The sequence below is a fragment of the Cryptotermes secundus genome, unplaced genomic scaffold (assembly GCF_002891405.2).
Source record: "Cryptotermes secundus unplaced genomic scaffold, Csec_1.0 scaffold116, whole genome shotgun sequence".
In the NCBI taxonomy this organism is placed as follows: domain Eukaryota; kingdom Metazoa; phylum Arthropoda; class Insecta; order Blattodea; family Kalotermitidae; genus Cryptotermes; species Cryptotermes secundus.
The window spans coordinates 1,394,916-1,408,495 of record NW_019732857.1 but is presented as its reverse complement, the minus strand read 5'-3'; the positions used below and the strand labels follow the sequence as shown (position 1 = coordinate 1,408,495).

At 40.6% G+C, this 13,580-nt stretch overlaps 1 protein-coding gene across 1 annotated transcript in view; it reads right to left on the bottom strand.

The window, feature by feature from the left end:
- The window catches only part of LOC111867749, a 143,507-nt gene extending 131,292 nt beyond the window's left edge, over positions 1 to 12,215 (bottom strand). The window contains exon 1 of the mRNA XM_023857872.2: positions 11,866 to 12,215. The gene's annotated coding sequence lies outside the window, so the exon portion shown is untranslated. The remainder of the gene's footprint in view (positions 1 to 11,865) is intronic.
- Positions 12,216 to 13,580: the final 1,365 nt, after the last annotated feature.

The window sequence follows — 13,580 nt, the reverse complement described above, 5'->3', positions numbered from 1 at the left end:
ATGCATCCAGACGCAAAGCGAATGCCCATGTGTTCACAGTTGCCTACACACTGAATATCTTTCTAATGATACAACACAGACCCGTTATGCCAACCTGTCCCAACACTGGGCTAGTTCTGATTCCAGTACCCTGCAATCAGCCGATGCCTGTTGCTCCCCTATTTCTGGAACGTTAGCATGGTCATGCCTGTGTGTATGACCGTCTATCTATGTGTAAAAATTCGAGAACCAGATAACGGGATTTCATGAAATTTGATACTGGAGAGTTCTACTTAAAATGTGTCGATATATTACAAATTTAGTTAAAACTGAAGAAAAGTAGTGGACACTGTATGATTAGTCACATGTTTCTGGACGATTCTGTATCGAGTAACTCGCTAAATAATTACCGGGGAGAAAAATATTTCAAACAAAATTTGTAGAAGAAAAGGAGACATAGCCGGTCACTGTAGTCGAGCGGTCTAAGGCATGTACTGTCTTCGCTCGCTTGGAAACCGGGATAGTGGGTTCCAATCCCACTCAGGACATGGATGTTTAGTTTGTGTGTGCGTTTTTCTGTGTTTGTGTACAGATAGAGGCCTTGCGACGAGCTGATCACCCGCCCAAGGAGTCCTACCGAATGTGTAAGATCTAGAAAAACCGAAGTGAACGGAGATGTTCATGGAGGTAGGTCTAGGCCCACTGGGGCTGTAGTGCCAAGAAAAAAAAAAGGAGACGTATTTTATGACCATACAATTTCTTCGTTAAGTCTCACGAATTGAAAATCTAGAGGCATTAGTAGAACAAGCTGACCACAGTGGTCGCGCGGCCTAATGCATGAATCGTCTTTGCCCGCTCAAACACTGGGATAGTGGTTTCGAATCCCACTCCAGGCATGAATATGAGTGTGCTTTTATTCTGTGTTTATGTTCTGTGTGTAGGTAGAGGCCTTGGGACGGGCTGATCACCCGTCCAAGGAGTTCTACCGACTGTGTATGGGATCAAGAAACTGAAAAAGAGGCCCAAATCCACAAGGACTTTAGGTCCAGAAATAGGTAGGTAGGTAGGTAGGTGGGTGAACGGACGGATAGACAGATTAGAAGAACAATCTCACCAGAATTGTTACATCTTGCGTACATTTTCAATGAATTTAAAGTCCTCTATCAGCCGTGAATTTTGGACCACTTTACTGTGCATTATCCTGTGAAGACGGAGATTTTCTGGTGAGCCGATCTTCCATCTATGGAATCCGGTCGTATTTCTATATAAAATGTTGAAAACATCGGCTGTGACATGAGCCCAAAAGGTGAATCGGATTGTAGCGCTAAGAATAAAACAAGAAACGCATACCTGTTGAAAACATACAACACTTTTGCCTCCTGCGTCGTATAAAACCCCCATTACAAACTTATCGAAATGGCTGGGCTCTGTGGACACGCTGAATTAACCTTACGCTTCCATAAAATGGTGGGAATTTATTTGACTAGCTGAGCGACTATCGGTGGTGGCTTCATTGATTTAGTGTATTTAGTTAGCCATTCTAAATGATAATTTAAATTTATCTTTACAAACATCATAGCTACTGCGATAGACTCGAAAGGATTCTGACGATGGTGTACACTGTACTTCTTCTGGCTTATTTTGGACTTGATCCATCGTCTGGTATGTGAAAGACAAAAGACCACGACGAGTAAGATGGAGACAGATCCAGTCTCCGAAACGTCGTGGTCTTTTGTCTTTTACATACCAGACGTTGGATCAAGTCCAAAATAAGCCAGAAGAAGTATCATAGCTACTGTCAGTTGTATAACCAAAACAGGCTCAGAGACTGTAAGGCGTAAGACACGCTCTTAATCATAATTATCAGTAAAGGGTAATAAGAATCATAATAAAGCAAATAAGTGAATAACCTAACCACTTGAGGAACACGTCTGTATACATTGCATTTAATTTCGTGAGAGCTCTGTTGTCTTCATTGCAGTGACCGTTTACTACCCAGCTTTCATGCGGATGAGAACAGTTACGTGAAGTATGCAAATACGACCAGCAAAAAAATACAGTCTTGCCCCAGCTATGTTGAGATATTATTAATGACACGACTGTGTCTCAATATTAGCTTTCTCACAGTAAGCAGAAGGTACTGTGTTCGCAATAAATGAGTCGTCGATGAAAATTAACATTTTCTTGTTTCTATAATACATATAAGGCTAATTATAATTTTCATATTCTATACATACATCTGAGCATGAGATGCTCGCCTGTTGTCCATTCCAAATTCGGTTTCATGTTTAACTTGTTATAGCGCCTCGAGAAGCCCATTCGGATTCGGATTATCCTATCGGAATTAATTGTTAATAATTACCGGTCTTGTTTGTGCCTTCTGGTGTTGACTGAGCCTCTAACAGAAATGAGTACCAGGAATATTCTTGGGGGTAAAGGGCGGCCGGCGCGTAAGACTGACAACCTTACCACCATCAATGAGCCGATTGTGTAGACAATGTGAGAACCTCAACATCTCACAACCCTATGGGCCTCCGCCGCCTGTTACAGAGATACCTTTACTTTTGTTTTTACGTTTCTGTTTGTGCCTTCTGGTATGCTTAGATAGTGTGTTCAATTTCTTTGAGTAATTTATACACAACTGATTTATTAAGTGGACAAATTTTATCGTGAGTTCATCGACCTACAATATCTTTGACGCCAATTCAAAATAATTGCCCATCCCTGGTGCGACATAATACCTAGAGTCTCATTACGGTAATAGGTTTGCTCCTTCATAAAGATTATTAATGTTTTAGGCTTTATATCTCGAAAAACAATCAATCACACTGGCCGTGCGGTCTAAGACATGAACTGTCTTAGCTCGTTCGGATGCTGGGATCAGGGGTTTGAATCCTACTCTAGGTATAGATATCTGTGTGTTCGTTTATTTTGTGTTTGTGTTGTCCTGCGTGTAGGTAGCGGCGGCCTTCAGACAGGCTATCACTCATCGAAGTAGTCCTACCGACTGTGTAAAAAAGATTACGAAACTGAAGAAGAGGCTAGAGCCTAACAAAGAGCTGTAGAGCCATTGATGAATAAAAATGATAAATCTCGAAAAACAACATCAATCAGTAAATAAGATCTTAAAGTTTGTGACGATGGTACATAATTCAAATATTATGTTTTTTGGACATTGTCCATCGTCTTATGTATATCTAAAACCGTCCTGTTAGTTCTTAGATAAAGAAAAGACATTGTATAATGTCCAAGAACATAATATTTGTAATACCAATCAGTCCCAAAATTCCGCCTCATGCCCCGTTTTCAAAACAGTCGCAATTAAGATTTTCGGAAATGTGCCTGCTAGCTTCGCCATGCCTGTTTGTCCGTACATATCACTGTAGAACTGCAGAACGAATTTTCGGGATAACTGGGGAGTTTTAGTAAAAATATGTTGACGTATTCCAATTTTGATCATTCATGGAGCTGAACCCTTCTTCAGAAGCTGCCAATTGTGCAGCTACTCAAGAACTACCCAGCATTTTATGGAACCCAAAGGTTTTCTACTGTGTTCACAAGAGCCCTCCGTTGCTCCCTATCCTGAGCCAAATCAATCCAATCTATATCATCCCATCCTATCTCTCTAAAAGTAATTTTAATATTGTCCACACATTTACGTCTTGGTCTTCCCTTCCAGCTTTCCTATTAATATTCTATATGCATGCCTCTTCTTCCCCATTAGTGCTACATGCCCTGCCCAATTTTGATCAAAGACGGAAAATACCATACACTTCATATGGTGACCTGCCTGCACTTCTGTGAGCATTTCAAGTGTAATTCACTAATTATCGAAACGAACAAAACTTTGCAGAGAAAATTAACATGGATCTTATATCCGATACAATTTTTTTAGTCAGTGTTTTGGTTCTGGATAATTAGACAAAAGTGAGCAAACACACCAGTCTTCTCACTCTGTGTGTACATTTCCCAATTTTTCATTTACACAGTTCCTCCTCCTTTCGTTTACAGGATGTTCGGAACTCTGATCAGTAGACGAGACAGGCAGAACACAATTCCACGCTGCCTAATTTAACGACGTTCTTAGCACTGCCTTTTCGCCTACCTAAACCCTCTGATGACCATTCTTAGCAGGCCATAGCATAACTTGCCTCAGTCAGTGTGTCCTGCACACTTGTGTGTTAGGACGTGAATCTAAGTGTGTCGCGACTTATCGAATTCAAATGAGATCTTCTCACTGCGCGTTCTGTCATCTTATCGGTATGTGTTGCTGTTCTTTGTGAAACTGTTGCTGTTAAGGCTAGTAAAATTGAAGGACGGTAGTCCTGCACTAGTTATGCAATAATATATGAACTGTTGTACCTAGCCGGCATCCTTATTATTTTATTAGGAGCTTCGGTGTTAAGAGTTTACACCTGCATTTTTTCATTGCTATATTTCTGGACTATACTGCGCTTTTTGAGAAAAAGAGTTTTAATTTTAAATACTCGCTGTATCTTTTAGCATTTTCACTCATTTCCAGAAGCCAATAAATGTTCATTTTTCTTAGAGTGATGACTCAGATAACATAAATTATTGACGCTTAACGAATAACGTAAACTTGTTACAAACACACAAATAGAACACCGGAATTAATTATGATACGTGAAGGAGAGTATTTTGGCCGAAGAGAGATGAAGTGACAGGAGGTTGGAGAAAACTGCATGAGGAGGAGTTTCATAACTTGTACTCTTCTCCAAGTATAATTATAATGATCAAGTCAAGGAGGATGAGGTGGACAGGTCATGTAGCACGAATGGGGGAGACGAGGAATGCGTAGAGGATATTGGTGGGAGAGCCAGAAGGAAAGAGACCACAGGGAAGGCCAGGGCTTAGGTGGGTGGACAATATTAAAATGGATCTTAGAGGGATAGGATTGGATGGTATGGATTGAATTGATCTGGCTCAGGATAGGGAACAGTGGAGGGCTCTTGTGAACACGGTAATGAACCTTCGTGTTCCATAAAATGCTGGGAAATTCTTGAGTAGCTCCAGATTTTGCTTCTCCTCCAGAAGGCCTCAGCTCCATAAGTAAGTACATGATATGATAGGATGTTAGGGTCTGAACTCTTTGCCTTACTACGAACAAAAGGATTGCCGACTAAACAGCTTAGAAACTAGATATACCGTATTTACGCATGTATAGGCCGTACATTTTTTGCCAAAAATTCAAGAGGAAAACTGGGGTGCGGCTTATATTCGAAATATTCGAAATTTTCACAGTAAGACTTGCTTTTGTTGTTTTTTTAACACTAGTAACTAATAAAACATCCTTAAATAAGACATCATTCACCTAACATGTCTTGAAGTATCCCGTGATGAAAATTAGCAACATTGCCCAGTCATCTCAAAAGTCAGCACGTCAGTAGAAGCGTCGTGACAGCTTACAGGAATGTTCCGTATGTAGGTAAGGTAGGGTTTTAATTAAACAGCTCCCCTACGGACGCTACAAGCTTACATAAGCACAGACATACCATTGTTAAGAACGGGGTTCTAGGCAGAGTGATAATGACTTTGTCATGTGTCGGAGACGCTGTGAATTGCCGTGTAAAACTTTGATACTATTCAAAAGCAAGGACGAACTGTCATGTAATGAAGACGCCACTAAATGGGGCGGTGATAAGTGTTCAGAGAAAAGAAACAACTGCGATATGATAGAGACGCTATCAGTTACGAAATTAATAGTGCAAGTATTCCTAAACCCAGGGTCGCAACCCGAAATTTCGTCGAGAAATCCTCCTTATTAACCTAGAACTCCCCAAAACAATCAAGTGAACGAGGTGCTAAATGATTGTTAAGTATGAGAGTAGAAAGCGTANATCCCAACATAAATTTATTTAATTTTATTCTATGAACCTACGGAAATTTTTTTGTGTTGTTGAGTAGGTACCAGCACCTTTTATGTTACAAATGGCTGTAATTTAAAATTATGAATCCTAGACAAGGGAAAGTTTAACCGCTGTTTTAAAGAAAAGACTCCTTTGTTGTGATAACACAGCGAGAGTGATGGTTTGTGCTGTGCTTGGCTTGTACTCTCTATTTGGTGTTAGTACAAGTGTCTAGAGATTTGGACTAACTGTATCGATTGGGCCCAACTGAGTAGATTTTACCTGAAAACGGGGACAGAATCCAGTCTCCTAAATTTTATGTTTTTAAATGAAAACAGGACGGTATTTTAGACAAAATCAGGACGATGGATAATGCCCAGAAATATAACATTTATAAAGTGAAACAGAATTAGACACAATATATTAGTGTAAAAGTAAACACAAAAGGTATTACACAATTTGATTTGAATTATTTATATACAATAATTTTGTGTGAAATGTATAGTAAGTTGGGAATATGTTGTACAATACAATCTTACATTATTCTTAGGAATGTAAAGTATAAGCCTTGTCTAATAATACTGTAGGGCGCAGACCCGTTACTAGGTAGCGAATGCGAAACGAACAGATTCCCACAGCAACGAGTTCAAACACAACAAAAGAGGAATTGTTGGAAACGTTTTCTACAAGGTCCGTCCCGAGATGTTGAAAGCAGGACAGCTGGAGCAAGTAGTCAGTTGTGGAGTATTAGCCAGTGGCAACGACCTGAGAACAGAAGCTGAAGAATCGCCATTTTTTAGAGGTCTTACCAAACATGACTGGGGAAGACTATAAAAGACTGAGGCTTAGCGTGTTCTCTAGTGATCTGTTAAGTGTGTAGATCAGCGATAGTGTTATAATTACTTGTAGTTACGATCTGCAAGGTTTCAATAAATCCAGTCACCAATCCAAATCCCGTCTATAGTTACGGTTACGTGACAATAGAAGTGCAGATCTCACTTCTGTAGTCATAACGAAAGTTACTTTGTGACTTTCCACTGGCTCTTCCCAACAGATAAGACAAAGATTATGTCATTACCCCACAAGTAACTTCGCCTCAGTCTTGTCTGTTATGTATATAAACCGGACTCTTTTATGATGCATTGCAATGTTGTAGGTCAAGCTGTATACTGCATTATAATTTACCGGACAGATGCAAATAGCATTAATGGTAAATCACACATAGCCATGTGGATACACTTCTGCAGTAGGTCTATAACATTCCATTGATCACTTGATATCACTGAACAGCCTACTAGGTTACAAGTACACTTGAATGCTGAACACTACTGATACTGTTAAGTAATTTACTGCATGAAGAGTCGTTTTTTTTCCTCAATGTGCCTAAAAGAGATTTAAACAGTTAACACAATAAATTTACTTATTTTACTGCAGAAATCTCAGTTCCTCGTCAAATAAAGCCATTCCAAATGTCGAAATTGAGACGTTTTTACGTGTATACCCACTGCTAGGCAACGGCTCGGTAAACACATTCCCGCAACACACGAACACGCAACAATAGAAAGATATTAACGAACCAGAAAACACGCCCCCTTAACAATAGAGGTTGTGTTTTCTGCCTGGTCCTTGCCGAGGGGTTATAAAAAGACACGGAAGACGCGACGAAGCAGACTTGTCGGAAGCGATGCTTCGAGTTTCGGGGCGCCAGCCTGTCAGTATATGAGGAATTGAACTGAGTCGAGTTTTCGGAATTGGCAGTTACAGAATAATGGCAAAAGACAAATTAGACTATATCAAGAAGACTTCATGTGTTACAGTGAGACTACGGGTATGATAAATCTGTTGCCAGGATACGACTAGTGAAGACAGAACCCTAGTGTTTGTGCAATGATGAACCATAAAGTGCGTAGATCAACGCTATCACCATATTGTCTGCAGTCCTGAGCGTGTAAATCTACAAGGTGCAATAAATCCAATCATTTCAATCCAAAACTCTTTTCTCATAAGTCACCCCTACACGTAACAATATAATTGATTTTAATTGGTTTCCATGCTTTTTTTTTTGGTTGTTGTTTTCTGTTGCGTATTTATGTAGCCATCTGCAAGCCATTTTTCTTTCTCCATAGAGTTCAGACCAGCTATGGAGCACATCCATCATCCTATACCTTAACACCAGGGGGCTGTTTCCCGTGAGATAAAGCGACAGGGGATGGAGCTGACCACTCGCCTCCATCCAGTACTGAGGTTAAGAATAGTGGCGCTATGCCTGTGCTCCCCCATACGTCTTCCTGGCGTGGTGCTTAATTAATTAATTTACGAGTACCATGTGTTCATTTTTCAACTACAGAAAATCTGTTACAGGTAGGGTGAGTGGGCGTTGACAGTACTTTTATTTACCGGGTGACCTACAGACTAGCTGACTACGTTAAAAACTCTTAATGAATGTAATTAACCTTGCCGATACTGATGACAGAGCGCAATGCGATAAGGCAACTTCAAGACAGCATTCTCTAAAGTAACGTCACATTGAGTTCAACATGAAGTCTCATGGAGATTCGAAGACGGAAATACAGGCCTTCCAGATACAACTGGAATCTGGAGAAATTTGACTTTCGAATTAAATACTCTCAATAATTTCTGGGTGAGGAAATTCTTGCTAATAAGTGTTTAGATATATAATTGTTCAATAAATATTCCTAGTTCATCTTTAATAGCGTAATTGATTAATACCATCATCACAATCCCCACAACTGGACTTTAGCAATTCAGTACGGTTCATATCACATTCACCTACTTCTCTAGAATACATCCGTCGAGTTACCTCTTCGTGACCCAAGTGGCTACTTTGCACGGTGTCCACCAAACAAAACTTTGTTTTCATTCTCAGTCTAGCTCATACCTGGTTTTGACAATAAACAACCTACTCTGTATATGCGCACATGTTTATCGACGGGCGGTGTTACCTTCCCCCTTCGCTACTTCCGTTCGTGATTTTAATCCACACTGCCATGCAGACTGGCCACTAAATCCAAATTTGTGCTGGACGAGTGAGGAAAGGAGAGCTATAAACCTGAGTAAATTTATTTGCCCGATATGTTCTCCAGAAATTTCGCATGGGTCTCGTGGGATTTGAGGTTAATTTATATCTAATGGAAACTGAAAACTATTCATACTGGGCCATAAAGAACAAGTATTTGTCGTTATATTTTTCAATTATTCATCATGTCAAAAATATTTCACCTAATAAAGGTTGAGTGCCGTATACTGAAAATTTTACCCTGAGCCTTTCTTGAGAAAAATGATTACAGTGCGATTTGTCCTTAATACAAAACAAGGCTTACATTTCATCAATATAGACAAACATGTCTTCAACGAATATTGGTTTAGAGTCCCAAAACAAGATGAAATCGAAATTCATTCAGTGGGCTCGAATCTGAAATATACTGCTAAGTAAAAGGTGCGATTCATTGCCTTAGGCCTGAGGATCAGAGCTTGCGTGACTAGTCACACAGTCGGCACGTCAGGCGTTACCCAGTCACCCATTTCATGCGAGCTATAGTCTGATCTTCACATGCACTTCCAGAGAACAGAGCTCTTTTTGAAAAGGCAATAGTCCGTCTGCTACTTCAGAAAATATGCTCCGCCTCTTACGGAACCCCAAAATTAAATGCTGTGTCTAAAAATCCGTTGGTAGTATAATATTTGTTCTTAGATAAATAAATACAGTCCACACATTACTGCCCTATGTTTTTAAGATTTTTTAATATTATCTATCCATCTATGTCTAGGTCTCACCCAAGTTCTTTCTTCCCTTCAGGTTTTACACCAGTATGCTGTACGTATTCACCCCCATACGTGACGCATTCCTCATTAGCCTCTCCTTCCTCGATTATATTGCCCTACTAATAATCTGCTCATTATGTAATTTCTCCAGTCTCTTATCACTATCTTACAGTTTCTTCTCAGACACCCTCTAGCTGCTTTCTTTCCTCAACGTGACAGCAGAAGATTCAGTCCCATTTGAAACAGCAGGTGGAATTAAGTTTTTTTTTAATGTTCTAATCATCGCGTTTTGTCCAGGTTTGTCCAGACTTTGACTCTTCCGACCGATTTCCGTAGTCTTTCTAAGGTACATGTAATTAAGGTAATTGAGACCGTTTCATTCCNTTGAAACAATTCATATACTCATTTGTACATTGCATTTCAATTGCAAACTAATGGATATCAACAAGGAGAAAACATAATGGAGAATTTATTTAAAAAATTAAATGACTACTATTCATGACTTAAATGTTAAATTAAGCTTAATGATGCACCACATTATGAAGACGTATAAGGTACGCTGATGTATAGCTCCTACTTCTTTAACCTCAAACGAAATGAATATGGTTGCTCAGCTTCACGTCCCAGTCGCCTTATTCCCCAGGACATAACTCCCGTTACCAGTTGGGTAAGAGACGGGATGGATCTCAGATCCAGTTTGCGCCCCTTCCGGGAAACGTAGAGCGGTTACTTCTGATTGGGGCAATTTGTGGGTGAAAATATTAGTTCCACTTTCAAAACGAATGGTGATGACTGATGTTAAAAAGGTGCTTGGAATATTTCTAAAAATTCTGACAGTGATAGATAGCGAATGAACACATCAAATAACTTTAAATTAAATTTGCTCCAAACCTCTCCTGCGCCTAAGCACCGCACTAAAGCGGCCTCAGTAGTCTAGAGGTAACGTTCCCACCTCATGACTCGTAGTACGCGGGTTCAAATACCCGGCGGAGGTCGTAGAATTTTTAAGGGCGGAAAAATTCAGGGAACAAGTCCTCTGGGAGGGACTTTAAGCTGTGTGTCCAGTGTCGTAACTTTACGGCACGTAAAAGAACCTCACTGAGCCAAATTCCAGGACGTTTCCCGCCCAACAATAGTCTCTAAGGCCTCTGATAGATGGGGGAAGCATTATAGACAACGCTAAGCAAGTGACCGAACTCGCTTGCTCGGCGGGACTGATGGTACGCACCATTTGTCGGTAGGGTATAGAGACTGGTAGAATATCACAGAGGGAAGCACAATAGAACAAACTGGTCGCGGTGCATGGGGAAACCCACCCTCTCTAAATAACTAACTAACTAACTAACTAACTAAGCACCGAACTATGGAAGCATATAGCTGATGTGGAGGCAAATATTAGTACCACATACTAAATTCTGCACTTCATGGAGTTGAATGGGCACCTTCATGATCTAGCCGCCCTATCCCCAGGGTAAGAAGTCCGGTGCCCATACAGAGACTGCGTGAACTACAGAACAATTCTGGCCGTAGAAGCGAAAAGAAAGATTACTATCTCAGATTGTAATCTAAACCTGACTGTCTAACAAGTGACCAAGTAGGAAGTGTTATGTAACATTGTGCATAGTTATGATCATGATCGTGTTTCCGAGGCATACTCTGCAGTACTGAGACGTTACTAATGGGCGTTCAGTGCTGTCAAGTGCAGCTGCTGTGATAGGCTGTCGAGAGCCTCTTAGGCGTGAAGATAGACATCATGTCATATGGTCTATAACTGCTTGGACTACACTAATCCGAATTTGTTGACAAGGTTTTTCGGGGACACTAATGAATGTAGACTGATACAAGACTAAATTGCAACTAAAATGAGAATATAACAGGAGAATATTTATCCTTGCAGCCTTATTGGTATAGACGCACAGCGCCTCGACTCCGTGGGAGATGTGTACACGATCTAAGAACCGACATATTGACACATACTATCTATATAAACCAGACAATTTACTAAAAGATATGTTCGTAAGGAATAGCACGTCGATAAGCATATGTTGCTGATGGTCTTAAATCCCGGCGCCTTTAGCGATAAAGTGACACTTAGCAACATTCACCTTAAGAGTTTTCGCTCACATAATACCACATGATGAGTTACACTATACAGTCACTATATGTGACATATATATTTATATATATATAAATAATAAAAGCACATAGCACTTTGTAATTAGCACACTTTACATACCTCAATATCCCCCCAAACTACCCTTCGATGGGCTGAGAGCGTCGCACTTTCAGAGCACCTCTTATATTTCGACGGACCAGTTTCGAATACTCGCGCTTCGATTCTTTTTAATTTGCCGACGAAATAAAGAATCTATTATGAGGGGTCGTGAGTTTATGTCTCTCCACTGTGGTCTAGGACGATGATAGTCTTCAGAAGCAATACACCTGTCTTGGCTAGTCTTGTTATTCCTACTACCGATATATGCTTCAGAGATGTATATTCCACAAATGGACGTCCCATCCTTCTTGCCCCCTCTTCTACCCCCACCCCCCTGTGCCCTGCTCTTAAGCAGCATTTTATACGACCGCCTCCTGACCCAGACACAGAATGAGCGAGGTACAGTTATTCCACTGCAGTGAAGCAGCGTTCCCCCTTCCCCGACCGCATGCGCTCAACGTAATATTGCTTGTAAAATAAGAAAATAAACGTGTATTATACAATGTACACAGGTTCGCATAAGCTTTTCGAAACTAGGCAAAATGTTCTTCTCTGTCGTCCTCCCCTAAGTGAAAGCGTATTTTGTATTGTAGTTTCTAGATGAAATCTCAGATATTATTTCATCGTATTTTGTGACAGTAATAGCGGGTGAGATATTGTTTCGCCTCGCCAAAAGCCTAGATACACTTCCCAAAAATTCTCTTTCTTAAAGCATTTGGAATGCTGCTAAGAAAGAGGGAAGCTTATTCATTCTCAATCCTTACCTGTCCGTTGAAGCAAGGAAGGTACAAAAAATATTTTGTTGTTCTCGTTTCAGGAAAAATAGAGATCCCTGTACCCTTCATAAATCTCACACTTATTATATGAATTTTATTATCCAGACAAGGCTCTTACAAAGTAACAGAGGAAAAAAAAAGTGAAAATTTTAGAGTAGAATGTTAGTCCTCTACTTGTACTTATATGGGTCACCATGCTTCTTATGGTAAATGCTAATAGGTCTATGTGCGCAGAGCGTTCAACAGAACACTGTGATAGACCAAACAAAACAGAACTCAAGTCGTGACTTACTAACTCCATGGAGCTGAGTCCTAGAAACGCTTACAATCGCTTAAATACTCAAGAACTTCCTAGTATTTTATTAACCAGATCGTTCATTTCCTGTCCGTAGGAACCAGCCACTGATGTGTGTGCCCCGAGCCAGAATATTCCAGTCAGCACCCTCCAATTTTAATTAGTTGTTAGCCATCTACGTTTTACTCTCTTTCCTTCAGGTTTTCTAATCAAGATTTTGTGTTCATTTCCCATTTTCCACGCTCACTACATGCCATGATGTTCAGGGTAGCCGAGCGGTCTAAAGCATGCACTGTCTTCGCTCGCTCAGAAGCCCGGATCGTGGGCTCGAATCCCACTCAGGGCATGGATGTTTAGTGTTTGTGTGCGTTTATTCTGTGTTCGTTTTGTCCTGAGTTTAGGTAGAGATCTTGCGACGAGCTGATCACCCGTCCAAGGAATCCTGCCGTCTGTAAAAGATCAAGAAACTGAGAAATCAGCCCTATGATCAAAAGTGGGGGCAAAGGCGCGTCCACATTACTCGTGCTCGTGCTCGCCAGGCTTCTGCTCTTCGGGAGACTCGTCTGGCTTTTACTTGTGCTCGTAAATCTTCGTCCACACTACTTCAGTTGCTCGCCAGGCTTCGGCGCGTGAGGATCCGTATATTTACTCGTAGTGTGTATAGG